Below are 12,625 nucleotides of genomic sequence, written 5' to 3' on the forward strand. Positions count from 1 at the left end.
ATGGCGTGGAAGGCAAGCTTGGCGATGCGATATTCAAGATCTCCTATCATTGTAACCGACTCTGTGTAACCCTAACCCTATCTGGTGTCTATATAAACCGGAGGGTTGTAGTCCGTAGGCAATCAACTCCATACACAACAATGATACCATAGGCTAGCTTCTAGGGTTTAGCCTCCTTGATCTCGTGGTAGATCTACTCTTGTACTACCCATATCATCAATATTAATCAAGCAGGAGTAGGGTATTACCTCCATCGAGAGGGCCCGAACCTGGGTAAGACAAAGTGTTCCCTGCCTCCTGTTACCATCCGGCCTAGACGCACAGTTCGGGACCCCCTACCTGAGATCCGCCGGTTTTGACACCGACAGGGCCCTTGCCCGTGCTAAGGTGCACTGGGGCAAGCTCGATGCTGAGAAGCTTGTGAAGGACGGGCCACCGCCGGGGAAAGAGCATCGCAAGCCCGAGAATTATTATACGGATGTTCTGAAGGGTGCCCGCCTTGTGGCGGATGAATGTTCCGGGGATGTAATTTTTGAGTAAAACTCGTTTTGTCCTGTGCGCTGAAAACTTGTTCATATGCGCTAAGCAATGCTGCTGGAATTTAAAATATTACCTTCTGTGCGGCTATTTATCAATTCTGAGAGATGGCGAGTCGTCGGCTTCTGCCCCCGTGCCGCTAGTGCTGGGGTGTTCGGGGATAAACCTGAGCGCTCTTTTTCCCATGTTTGGGTCCTTCGAGGGAGGCGCTCAGCACAGCGAACAAGGCGATCAGACTATAATGCGTGAACACGCTCACTTAGCCATAGAATTCTATAATTTTAAATTTTGGCGAAGCCCCTGGTATTCGGAAGACCGAGTTCGGGGCGCTATCCACGCCTTGGCCAGACAGAGCCGACTCCTCGCTCTAAGCGGCATAAGTCTTTAGGGACTCCAAAAACCTCTCAAACAGCGACTAGCTCTCGCTTCATCATGACAATCAGTTTTAGCTTTCTCTACTGCGGTGCTCGACCCAACTCAACTGGGGCACAATCGCAGTAGTTCTCCTAGTGCTACCTTAGCTGACATGGCAGAACGTAAGGCACCAAAACATAGGAGCCGGGCAAACCCAACTATTGACCCAAGACATGATTCGGAGCCGATGCATATAATGCTATAAGTTCGGGGTGCCGCACTTGTTAAAGTGTTAGGACTTCTCATACCATATTGAGGGGTACTAAAGCCCCTGGCGTATTTTGGCCGTACAAAAGTGTACGGGTGCAACATGTCGTTAAGGAACATATATTTGTAAAAAAAAGAGTAATGCAAAGAGAGACAAAAGCTATGCATTGTTTATTAAAAAGGGCTGCGATCAAAGCAGAACGATACAAATAATGCGATAAGCAAAAGGTTGGACTATTTAACATGTCCGTTCCAGGGGCAGGTTGCGGAATGGTATGCGAAACAGGTACACTGCTCGTGATAGAGACCACATGGGAGTTCCGTAATGCGGCATGGCTTGTCTGCTTCCCTGGTTCTTGCATCATTTGTGCAGCAATTGAACTGCCGAACAGGCCTTCCGAAGAGTGGAGTCCTGAAAGTAAGAGAAAATTAAAAAATCGGCAGCCCCTGGTGCGGTTTAAGCCGTGTTTCGGGCGTGCCGTGATGGTGCCCCTCCCCCTGTATCCATGGTATTTCTAGAGCGTAGTTATGTACGCGAAGTACTGGTGTCGCATTTTTGTGAGGGCTGGGGTTGGGGCCGCATTGCTACGCCTGCTCGGAACGTGCTAGGCAGTCTTGTTGTAGGTTACTCCGGGCGCGCTTGACGGTGTTTGGACGTTTAATGGCCGGACTGGAGAACTGCCTGGAGAGGCTGCTTGTACTTCCGCTGCAAGGGCCGTCGTGTGCTCCTCCGTTCGGAGAGAGCGTTTGGTGTTTCCATTGACCGTAATTACTCCTCGAGGGCCTGGCATCTTGAGCTTAAGGGATGCGTAGTGCGGTACCGCATTGAACTTGGCGAATGCGGTTCGCCCGAGAAGTGCGTGATAGCCATTGCGGAATGGGACTATGTCGAAGATTAACTCCTCGCTTAGGAAATTATCCGGAGATCTGAAGACCACTTGAAGTGTGACTGAGCCTGTACAGTTGGCCTCTACACCTGGTATTACGCCTTTAAAGGTCGTTTTGGTGGGCTTAGTCCTCGAGGGATCTATGCCCATTTTCCACACTGTATCCTGGTAAAGCAGGTTTAGGCTGCTGCCGCCGTCCATAAGGACTCTAGTGAGATGAAATCCGTCAATGATTGGGTCTAGAATCAATGCGGCGAATCCGCCATGACGGGTGCTAGTGGGAAGGTCCCTTCGATCAAAGGTGATCGGGCAGGAGGACCATGGGTTGAACTTTGGGGCGACTGGCTCTACCGTGTATACGTCCCTTAACGCGCGCTTCCGCTCCCTCTTGGGGATGTGGGTTGCGCATATCATGTTCATCGTCTGCACTTGTGGGGGAAAACCCTTCTGTCCACTGTTGTTCGGCGGCCAGGGCTCTTCGTCGTCATCGCTATGCAGCCCCGTGTCTTTATTTTCGGCATTTGACTTGCCTGCCTGCTTGAACACCCAACAATCCCTGTTGGTGTGATTGGCCGGCTTTTCAGGGGTGCCATGTATCTGGCACAAGCGGTCGAGTATTCGGTCCAAACTGGACGGGCCCCTAGGATTTCTTTTGAATGGCTTTTTCCGCTGACCGGATTTATAGCCTCTGAATCCGGCATTAACTGCCGTATCCTCAGCATTGTCGCCGTTAATGCGACGCTTCTGCTTGTTGCGACGCGACCTGCCACTATTGTCCCTGTTATCCAAATTACCAGGGTTCTTGGTCATATTGTTGCTACGAGCAAGCCAGCTGTCTTCTCCCGCGCAAAAGCGGGTCATGAGTGTCGTGAGTGCTACCATAGATTTCGGCTTTTCCTGCCCAATGTGCCGGGCAAGCCACTCGTCACGGATATTGTGCTTGAAGGCTGCTAGGGCCTCTGCGTTCGGACAGTCGACTATTTGATTTTTCTTTGTTAGGAACCGTGTCCAGAATTGCCTGGCCGATTCCTCTGGCTGCTGAATTACGTGGCTTAGGTCATCGGCGTGTGGTGGTCGCACATAAGTGCCCTGGAAATTGTCGAGGAATGCGGCTTCCAGGTCCTCCCAACAACCGATTGATCCTGCTGGCAAGCTATTAAGCTAATGCCGAGCTGGTCCTTTAAGCTTGAGTGGGAGGTATTTGATGGCGTGGAGATCATCGCCGCGGGCCATGTGGATATGAAGGAGATAATCCTCGATCCATACCGCAGGATCTGTTGTGCCATCATATGATTCGATGTTTACGGTTTTGAAACCCTCGGGGATTTGATGATCCATTACTTCGTCTGTAAAGCATAGTGGGTGTGCGGCGCCTCTGTACTGGGCTATATCACGACGTCGCTCCAATGAGCTTTGTTACTGTGTTCGGCCCTACCGGATTTGTGTCCGGCATGACGGTTACCGTCTCGAGTTGTGGGGCGCCCACGCGATCTATAGATCGATCTTGTTTGCCTTGCCTTGTCCTCCAACATATTTGCAGGTCTGGCGCATTTTCCCGTGCCTTGGTACGGGGTGCGGCTTGAATGGAGGGCCGAGAGGCCTCTCTGTCGCGGCCACGAGGTGGCCGGTCGGCCATATCAAGTGCCGGTGATGTAGGTTTAAGTGCTTCCTCCTCTAATCGGGGTAGCAACCCGCGCTTTGGGTAGCTCTTGGAGGGGCGTTCGAGTTTATGCTCTTCGGCCGCAAGGATTTCAGTCCATTTGTCGACTAGCAAATCTTGATCAGCTCTAAGCTGTTGCTGTTTTTTCTTGAGGCTTCTTGCCGTGGCCATAAGCCTGCATTGAAAACGCTCTTGCTCGACGGGATCCTCTGGCACGACGAATTCGTCGTCGTCGAGGCTTGCCTCGTCTTCAGAGGGAGGCATATAATTATCGTCCTCGACCTCTCTGTCTGCCGCTCTCTCATGAGGGCTGGCTTCTCCGTCCTCCTGTGCTGAATCTTGCTGGAGGGGGTTTTCTTCGGCACTCTCCGGAGTATTATTATCTCCCGTGCTGGAATCACCGTATTTGCTTTGGCAGGATTTTGAGTGGCGCCGCTGACGCCGGCGCTTAGGCTGTTTCTTAGAGGGGTCATCCTCCGCTGTTCCATCGCCATCTCCTTCTTTTGGGGTGTCCACCATGTATATGTCATACGACGAGGTGGCTTTCCAGGGACAAATAGGCGCTGGTTCTTCATCTTCTCCTGCATCGGTGTCCATACCGTCGATGCCTTCGGAGTCGAAGTCGAGCATGTCGGTTAAATCGTCGACAGTGGCTACAAAGTGGGTGGTGGGTGGGCTTTGAATTTCTTCATTGTCCGTATCCCAACCTTGCTGACCGTAGTCCGGCCAGGGCTCTCCTGATAAAGAGAGAGACTTTAGTGTCTTCAGAATATCGCCGAAAGGCGAGTGCTGAAAGATGTCCGCGGCAGTAAACTCCATGATCGGCGCCCAATCGGATTCGATCGGCAGGGGTGCGGAGGGTTCAGAGTCCGGAGAGGAGTCCGGCTCCTTGGAGTCACGAGTCTCGCGGAGTGCGAGGCTGGTGCTCGGCTCGATCGCTGTTGGGATCGCAGCCCCCGAGGCGGCGTCCAACCACCCATCCTCGATCGGCGCAGTTGGCTCCGAATTAAGGGTCGAAGCCGATGCGGGTGCGGCCTCCAGGGCACTGTTCGGCGGCAGAGCTAGATCATGCTCGTCGTGACAGTGCGGCACGCTCGGCAGTGGCTCAAATCCGTCGAGGATCATGTCCCCGCGGATGTCAGCCGTGTAGTTTAAACTTCCAAATCTGACCTGACGGCTAGGGGCATAGCTTTCGATCTGCTCCAGATGGCCAAGTGAATTGGCCCGCAGTGCGAAGCCGCCGAAGACGAAGATCTGTCTGTGGAGGAAGGTCTCACCCTGGACTGCATCGCTATTGATGATCGTAGGAGCCATCAAGCCTAATGGCGACGACACAGAGGAACTCTCAATGAAAGCACCAATGTCAGTGTCAAAACCGGCGGATCTCGGGTAGGGGGTCCCGAACTGTGCGTCTTGGCCGGATGGTAACAGGAGGAAAGGGACACGAAGTTTTACCCAGGTTCAGGCCCTCTTGATTGAGGTAAAACCCTACATCCTGCTTGATTAATATTGATGATATGGGTAGTACAAGAGTAGATCTACCACGAGATCAGAGAGGCTAAACCCTAGAAGCTAGCCTATGGTATGATTTTTGTTCTATATGTTGTCCTACGGACTAAAACCCTCCGGTTTATATAGACACCAGAGAGGGTTAGGGTTACACAAAGTCGGTTACAATGGTAGGAGATCTTCATATCCGTATCGCCAAGCTTGCCTTCCACACCAAGGAAAGTCCCTTCCGGACACGGGACGAAGTCTTCAATCTTGTATCTTCATAATCCAGGAGTCCGGCTGAAGGTATAGTCTGGCAATCCGGACACCCCCTAATCCAGGACTCCCTCACCCGTGGATGGAACGACTGCCCTTCCCCGCCTGGCCTATAAAACGGAGGGATGGAGGAGGGCACAACCATCCAGCTTTGCGTCCTTCTTCTTCTTCCCTTGTTCACTGCTGGTCATGTTGGAGAAGGAAGCCTGGGGCCAGCCCCCGGGCTCTGGCTTGGGGCATCTGTTGCCTCATGCCAGTGCTGATGCTTGGGGAGTGAGCCTGGTCCTTGGCATGGCGAGTCTTTTGGTATCTTTGATGCTCGTCCGGGAGGAGGGACTAGAGATCGTTGGTAATCCCAGCACTGCCCCTTCCGGAGGTCTTGGGGTCGTTGTCGATGAGGGGTGCGTCTTCCTGCTCACCAAGGTGGGGCGCGGCGTGGCTCGGGCCTCCTTCGTAGCGGAGCCAGGGGCGGGCGCCGAAGAAGACATCCCCTCCTAGTCCGCCAAAGTGATGGTAGTGTTGCATGCCCGTTGTGGGTAATGCCACTACCATTTCCGCTTTTTAGGAAGGGCGATGGGCCTTGCTCGTCACCTTGTGCAGCAGCTGGGTTCTCGCCACCTGCGAATCACGGTGGGCGACCACCCCACTGGTCCCTTTGTCGCCCCCTTCTCCGCGCGCTCCTTTGATTTTCCATTCCCTCCTGTTCCAATATCCTAGGAGGAGGAGCAGAGAAAGGAAAAGAGGGGATCACATGGCACTTATCTTTTTTTAATCTTAAACTTGTAGGAAATTGCCAAATTTTAATTCAAATAATGTAATCTCTCGAGTCCATCTTTGTGTTCTGTAATCCCCCAGCCCACTCCCTTTTCACCAAGGGTCACTATGACCATCCAGGCCGATCCAGCATTCGAGCCAAGGATGGGAGCACCCTAGTCCCAAGAGAGCGGCGAGGTTTCTGTATGCACAAGTTATAGCTTACAGAACACTAATGGACAAGAGGTAAACTTATCTGTTTGGCTTTCCGAGGATCACTGTGTCGTGCAATCTTCTCGTCCCTTGTCGGAGTCAAGTTCACAGGAGGAACCTGCAACTCCATGTAGATGAGAATGAATGCAGGATGCAATCCTATCTATATGCATATGCAAATGCTCATGAAATGATTATGAAGTGATCTGGGTGTGCTCGTGCATGCATGCGATCTCGATTGGGGGCCCCCACAACGCTTCTTTGTTTTATCTTGCACGGGGTCATCGCCCCGGCTTTGTACAAGGGGTTACATGCAACTGAGGCAATGCCTGTACACAAGGATTGCCTGGCAGCCTCGCACCTTACGGGTAGTACTTATGGAGATGCTCAATATTCCATGAGTTTTGCAACTGTGCCATCTCCAGTCTCCAGACGGACTGCGCCAGGTCTAGTGACTCGTACCACCCGGTAAGGGCCTTCCTACTTTGGTGACAGCTTGTGTGTACCCTTGGCGGACTGAACGCGCCTAAGGACAAGGTCACCTTCCTCAAAACACCGGGCATGAACACTGCGGCTATGATAGCGATGCAGGGCTTGCTGGTAGCGTGCAACACGCATAGCATCCCGGAGACGGTTCTCCTCAAGTAGCACAACGTCGTCACGCCGATGCTGATCTTGCGCTACTTCATCGTAGGCAAGCACTCAAGGGGACCCGTAAATGAGTTCCGTGGGGATAACTGCTTTTGCCCCATAGACCAGGGAGAAGGGAGTCTGCCCGGTAGCTCGCTTAGGTGTCGTTCTGAGTGACCAGAGAACTACCGGCAGCTCCTCAATCCACCGCCTGCCGTGCTTCTGCAGCATATCGAAAGTTCTTGTCTTGAATCCAAGAAGCACTTCAGCGTCCGCCCTCTTAGTTTGTCCATTTCTCCAGGGGTGTGCCACAGAAGGGAATGAGATTTTGCATCTGAGGGTGTGAACGTATTGCATGAAGGCGTGGCTCGTGAACTGGGTGCCATTGTCTGTGATGATCCTTGCCGGAACTACGAAATGACACACCAATTCTTTCAAGAACTTGATAGCTGAATGAGCAGTCAATTTTCTCACGGCAGTCACTTCCGGCCACTTTGTAAACTTGTCGATGGCAATGAACAAGAATTCAAAGCCCCAGATTTCTCGGGGGAAGGGGCCGAGGATATCGAGCCACCAGACCAAAAATGGCCATGATAGAGGGATTGTTTGAAGGGCTTGGGCAGGAAGGTGTGTTCTCTTGTAATGGAACTGACAGGCTTCACATTTCGTGACAATCTCAACTGCATCTTGGAGGGCTATGGGCCAATAGAATCCTTGCCGGAATGCTTTCCCAACTAATGCCCTTGATCCAATGTGTGAGCCGCACATTCCTCTGTGAATCTCATCCATCAGTTCCTTTCCATCCTCCCGACAAATACACTTCAATTTCACACCGTTGGGCCTTCTTCTGTATAGAGTGTCATAGACAAACTGATACATACTGGCCCTCCGGGCTACTCTTTCAGCTTCATCTTGGTTGCTAGGGAGTTCACCGGTTTGGAGGAAGTGGACAATGTGCATTGCCCAAGTTGGGTCCTGAGGCTTGGCAACGAGGACTAGCGGCACCTCCTCTGCTGCGGGGTCCATAGGCCCTGCTGGAGGGGGTGGTCCGGCAGGCTGTGAGGAGTTGTTTACGACAGGGTCTCTACCGGGAGTGGATGGCTCTGCCGGGAGAGGCTTACAGTGGTCCAACTTTCTCCTCTTCCGGGCCATCGTGGCTGGTGATATGGAGGGTTGAGAGAGAGGGAGAACAAAAGTTCCTGGTTCCACAGGAAGCTTGTGCGCAACAAACTTTGACAGGTGATCAGCTATGCTGTTTTCCGCACGGGGTACGTGCTCTATTTGCAACCAGTCAAAGTGCTCCTCCAATCTCCTTACTTCCTTGATGTATGCTTCCATCAATGGGCTTTGGTAATAATTGTTGACTTGTCTCACCACGAGCTGTAAATCTCCTCGAATGATCAGCTTCTTTATTCCCAATTCTGCTGCAATCCTGAGCTTGGCAAGGAGCCCTTCATACTCTGCTATATTGTTGGTGGCTTCTTTTCGGGCAAAGTGCATCTGGACGACGTACTTCAAATGCTCCCCGGAGGGGGAAACAAGAAGCATGCCAGCCCCTGCACCTTGTAGGGAAAAAGCACCATCAAAATACATAATCCATTCTTGGGGTGATTCCTTGCCGGGGACGGCTGTCTCTGTCCTTTCCTCATCAGGGGTTGGCGTCCATTCTGCAATAAACTCTACCAATGCCCTGTTCTGAATAGTTTAAGTGCTCTCAAACTTCAAACCAAATGTCAGGACCCCGATTCCAAGTCACATCGATCTAGCCGGTAACACCTCATATCACTTTGCGGCCTCACGCACGGTATCCCACGGGTGTCGCCTTACCATGGCCCGGAACCATTTGCACCTTTTGGCTCACGTATATGGTAGTGTCGCTAGCATCCATATGACAGAGAACCCGGGCCGACATGGCTAGTCGTGAACCCAAAGCGGCACAAACCTATGGAGACAGGCATACATGAATCACATCGAGCATGTCGGTCATCAACGAGTGATTCCGAGCTGTAGCACTGGGCTAACAGGACTCCGGGGAACCCGGGCTATAGCAGGCTTGGCAGGACTCCGGATATCATCACGTGACATTTCCCCGAAGGGACAGACATAGGAACGAAGTGAAACACATGCCGGCCATTCAAGTGTCCTGAGCAGTAGTGCTGGGCTAGCAGGACTCCGGTGAACCGGGCTGTAGCGGACTACTATGGTTCGAGGAACACTTGACTACATTTCCCCATAAGAAGGGCTGCCAAGGATAAACAACTAGATTGTCCGATCCCACTCATACCAAGCATTTCAATCATACACACAATATGCCTGATATGAGTACATACAACATGGCATCACAACAAAACTCTACAACTCAACTACTTTATTTAAAGGCCCCAAAGAGCCATACATAACATGTTCAGACAGATAGGGGTCACATGACCCGGCACTCAAGTCATACAATCATACAAGAACATGCGGAAGCAACTAGTCTTTGTACAGACTCTAGAAAGAAAGAAGGCTTCTCGAAGCCTGTCTATCTACATAGGGCCCTCCATGGCCAGGATCACCACCTGGGTGGCAAGTCACTCGTCGACGTCAAGGTCTACGTAGAACCCATCAGAGGGGGCGGTGTTGTCGTCTGAAAACAGTAATTAAGCAAACATGAGTACAAAGGTACTCAGCAAGTCTTACATCAGAACCTACTATACATGCTTATTCTCAAGGAGGTGGTGGGGTTAATGCAGCAAGCCAGCTTTGACTCTTGGCTAAGCTATCCTACGGAACTTCACCAGTAAAATAGTTTTCGCACATGAGTCCACTACTCACCAACACAATACTCCACCGGGGATCCTCCCTCGTCATCCTACGAGAGGGCCATCCTCGGTACTCACACTTATCTTGAGTCTTTTAGTAGTATCCATTAACTTGTGTATGAACTGTATAGGCAACCAAGTAGTCCTTTACCGCAGACGCGGCTATTCGTATAGTTTTATACCCTGCAGGGGTGTACTTCGTCACACATGTTTCCACCACTTAGCGTCTGCACACGACATGTGCTCGGCAGACTTCAAGCGAAAACCGACGTGGGTGTAGACCACGACCTGACTAACCTCACAAGTCTCTAGCTCAGGTTTATCGCCTATTCAGGTTCCATCCGCAAGGAAATCCGGCCGGGGTGTCCTCAACGGCCCCAAACGATGTGTACAAGGTTCCGAGACGCCAAACGGGCGCCCGGCGTACCCGGCCACAGTGTATCTACCGCATCATAGCCCACCCCTAGGGTCAGCGCTACGCACGGCCGCCAACACATGTCCTACAAACACCAGAAACTAGTTGCAACTCCTGAACAGAGGCGAGAGGGGTCCGTAAGTCGAGCGGGGTCATATTTCAGGGCCCAATGTGTGGTAGTAGCTGAATCTTAAATCACGCATACAGATCTCAGTTCTTAGGGACGGCCTCAATGAAACAACCCACCATGTACTCCTACATGGCCTCTCATCGATACCTTTACCAAAACATGTTCAACACATCCCTCACATTACCGGCATAAGAATTTCACTCTAGCCCATCACCCAGATGAACCAGACCTGACACAACTCTAAGCATAGCAGGCACAGCAAGGTAGGAATCACATACATGGCTCAATTAACTCCTACACATGCTAGTGGGTTTCATCTAGTTACTGTGGCAATGACAGGTCATGCAGAGGATAAGGGTACAACTACCGTAGCACACAGCAGTTTGAATCGCGTTGTCTTAATGCAGTAAACAAGAGCAGAAGCGAGAACATGGGTTTGTATCGGAATGATCAATGGATGCTTGCCTGATGGAGTGGTAGCGGGATACTGCCCTTCAGTTGGATACTCGTGAATATCCTCAGAGGCAGAACCTACCACAGAGAACACATCAGAACACAATCAACACATGACGATATGCAACAATATGATGCATGCTATGACATGGCAATATGATTGTGTCTTGGCCTAATGCAAGCTAAAATAGAAAGGGATGAACTCATTTGAATCAAAGATTCAAATATTAGCTCATTAAACATGGCATTTATAGTGCATTACCTTATTATGCCTAAACAGCAAGGTAAACTTGTTTTTTCATGCACGAAACCATTACAGATGGATAGATTGAATTTTTCTGATAATTTTTCATATATAAATTATTTCATTTGGAGTTACGGTTGAATTTCTATGAATTTTTGAAGTTCGAACTATTTTCTGGAATTTCTTGTATAAAAATAAATCCAGAAAATGCATTACTGCATCAGCATTGCATCATGCTGACCTCAGCAGGTCAAAGGCGCCAGCCCAGGTCAAACCTGACTGGTGGGCCCCTTCTGTCAGCCTCTCAGTGCACTAACTACGTTTAGTTAGCCTAATTACTAGGCAGGGCCCACTAGTCAGTGACTATACTAATTAAACTAACTAATTTTAGTTAGAAACTAATCTGGATAATTAGCAGAGGGGGGGCCCACTTGTCATTGACTCAAAGGAGTCAACCTGGGCCCACCCAGGGGTCAAACTGGGTCAACTCGCCGGCGGCTCGACGCCGGCCAGGCCCGAGACGGCGGCGCGGCTCGGAAAACGCCCTCCAGTGACCAAATCGACTACGGAGACCACCCGTGCGAAGCCCAGGCTCTCGCGCATCCAATGGAGCAAGTGTGAGGAGCTGGGGTGGAGCGAGCTCGCCGGAATCGAGCTCGTGGCAGCGGCCGGAGTTCGGGCGAGGTCGGTTTCGACGCTACGGTGCACGGGAGGAAGAGCTGGTGGTGGCTACGGGTTCCTGGTGCTGCACTGAGCATGGTGAGGCGCTCCGTTGTGAGATTGCACGGCTGTGGCTACGGCTGCGCCATGGCCGGCAGCGAGAAGCTCTCGGCCGCGGTGGAAAATGGAGCTAGGGGACGAGCACGAGCACGAGAGAAGAGGGGAAAGGAAGAGGAGCTCACAGCGGGGTCGGAGAGGGGGTCAGCGGGCTCGGGGACGGGCTGGAGAAGAGGTGCGGTCGCCGGCAATCTCGGATGCCCGAGGTTGAAGACGAGGGCGAAGGCGGCGTTGCAGGGCTTCCGGTGAAGCGTGGCTCGGTGGGGAGGTCGAGGGAGTCGAGGCGGAGCTGATGGGCTCGTCGGAGGGGCGAGGGGAGGTCTCTGGCGACGACTACGGCGATCGGCGGCGAGGGACGCGCTCGGCCATCGTGGGAGAGGATGAGGGAGACGAGGGGGAGAGTGAGAGAGGATGAGAGGGAGACGTGGGGGTCGCATGGCGTCGTCTGGGCGTCTCCCGGCATCGGCAGAAGCAGGAGTTGGCCGGCGCGTGGCCGGCGCACGGCGAGTACGCGCCCCTGCCTCCTGGCGCGAGGTAGGGGGTGACTGACCGAGCCAGTAGGCTGGGCCGAGCCAGGTAAGGCCCAGGTGGGCTTCTTTCTCCTTTTTTTGATTTAGTTTCTATTTTCTATTAAACTGCAACTATTTAGCTTTATTTAAAATACTAGAACATTTCCAAAAATCCTGAAAATAAATGTGGCCTCTGTTTAGATTATTTCCAACAGGAAACATTTACTC

Source organism: Triticum urartu, chromosome 6A (assembly GCF_056163025.1).
Source record: "Triticum urartu cultivar PI428250 chromosome 6A, HENAU_Tu73, whole genome shotgun sequence".
Lineage (NCBI taxonomy): Eukaryota > Viridiplantae > Streptophyta > Magnoliopsida > Poales > Poaceae > Triticum > Triticum urartu.